Source organism: Pundamilia nyererei, unplaced genomic scaffold (assembly GCF_000239375.1).
Source record: "Pundamilia nyererei isolate P.nyererei 1_Seehausen unplaced genomic scaffold, PunNye1.0 scaffold00339, whole genome shotgun sequence".
In the NCBI taxonomy this organism is placed as follows: Eukaryota; Metazoa; Chordata; class Actinopteri; order Cichliformes; family Cichlidae; genus Pundamilia; species Pundamilia nyererei.
The window spans coordinates 71,485-73,782 of record NW_005187740.1 but is presented as its reverse complement, the minus strand read 5'-3'; positions in this window follow the sequence as shown (position 1 = coordinate 73,782).

The following is a 2,298-nucleotide window of genomic DNA, read 5'->3' as shown; positions in this document are numbered from 1 at the left end:
ATACGAGGTTAGTCATTCATATACTGCTGCATGGGCTGGGCTGTAGTTACATCCTAAGGTTTTGAAAACTGAGCTTAAATAAATGATTTAGGAGCTTTTTGAGATTAAATAGAAGAAAATACAAAACATTAAACATGTTAACAACACAAAAGCCATATTAAACGCAGACTACTTTAGGCCCATAAGTAGGATTCGTCACTACATCACTTAACGACCGGATAGTTCATACCAGTCAATTTACATGGTTTTCTGGATCGAACATGATTTTGAGCTCTTTTTTTCTGTGTAATATTAGCATCATTAATATTAGCATGTTAGGGTTGGTGTCACATAGGCTAGCTAAATCCCATCTTTAGTTGATAAGGTTAACTAATTAATCCAAACTTCTACAGCTGATCTGGAAACTTAGCTGCCATTTTCACTTTATCAGCTAATATTACAAGTTTTACTGAAATAAATGCTTGTTGGTTCGCTTTCTGTGTTAGCTAGATCCACGATACTAAATAGTGTGTGTCAAATGCAGATTCTGTTGATGTGAGGGAAGCTTTTATCATTTATCAGAGATGTTCCAGACTCCTCTACAAATGAAAGAAAAATATTAACATGTACAATCAATCTAAATCAAGATGAAAACATACATTCATCACAAGAACCATATGTGTGAGGAGCAAAGAGGAAACTAATATAGTTTTAACTTATTCTGTCATTGTTTGACCTTTTACTGGAGGTTTTTAAAAGCAACTCCTAAGCTCTTGGAAATAGCTAAAAATGTATTTTGTTTCTCTAAAATCTATTAATATTAATATTATTTAATTTTATTATTTATATACATTTATTTTTGTTTGAATAGAAATTGATGTAACTCTGCAGTTTAAGGTTTTTAACAGTTTAAGGAGTTTAACCTAGGAGTGCCCTTCAGAAAGCAAAAACTGCTTAAGTGCTTTATGGTCACGAACAAACAGAGGATTACTGGATATGAGACTCAATTCAGTTTCCGTTCAGTTTTATTTATACAGCACCAAATCACAACACCAGATGCATAAAGGTTCTTTATATTGTACGGTAAACACCCTACAGTAATACAAAGAACATGGAGAAAAGCCCAACAGTCATATGACCCCCTGTGATCAACAGGAGTTGGCAGCATATACAACATGAATTCACCTCGATTAAACTGTGTGGAAAGTGTGAAGTTTGAGTGTTTGTGTTGTACCTACTTGTTGCTTTGATCCTGTCCAGATAAGGGTTTGACAGCAGTTTGATCCTTCAAACACTCTTCCTGCTTTCTTTGGTTTCTCTCACATTTCAAATTCACAGTTTTTCCTTTTCAGTCCAGTATATTTTGTCTTCATTTCACTTTTGCTCTTCAGCCTCAAAGTTTCTTCTTTAAAACATGCTTCGTGTTTGTCGTCTCTTGTCGAACATCTCCATCATGTTTCTCTCTGATGTTGAGTTTATGCTTCATAAGAGCAGTACTCTTTCTCTGAGAGGAAAACTGCAAAATTACAACGACAATGAGTCATTAGTTAACCTCAGCGGAACAAAATGAACCCAGTGAGGTAGTGAAGGTCACTATGGCTGTTTCTTGTCATTCCTGCAGCTTTAACAATGTCCCAAAAATCAGAAAAATGAGGATAAAAAGAACCAGAAGCGACAAACAGAGCAGAGCGAGGCCAAGTCAGGAGATGAGGATTTGAGTAATGAGCTGATGTGAAGCAGCAGGTGTCTGACTGAGCATGTTAATCCCAAAAGAAATCCCCGAAACAAAGACAAATGGCCCTTCATTAATCAGACAGATTAACTGTGTGTGGGGAGGTTCAGGTGCCTGATGGGATTGGCAGACCTCCAACCAGGTCAGATGGAGTCAGCACGGTTCAGTTCAGGATAGAAACAACTGAAACTCAAGAGAAAACTTCATAAGGTCACCTCAGGGTGTTCAGACAAATTAAATAGTGAACAAGACAAAACATTAATGACAAAGTTGATGTTTTCCTATCAATCAACACCATAGTTGAAAGTTTGAGGGTCTGTTAGTACAATTAACCACACAGCAGCCACTTTGCACACACACTCACTCACAAGCTGGCAACAGTCAGCCTGCACCCAACCCTATGTGACTGGTTGCAGGACTTTTTGACTGGCAGGCCGCAGTCCGTCAGGATTGGCAACACAACTTTAGCCAGCATTATTACAAACACTGGCGTCCCACAGGGTTGCGTCCTTAGTCCCATCCTCTACACCCTGTACACTCACGACTGTGTCACCTCCAAGAAAGATAACATCATTTTGAAGTTTGCG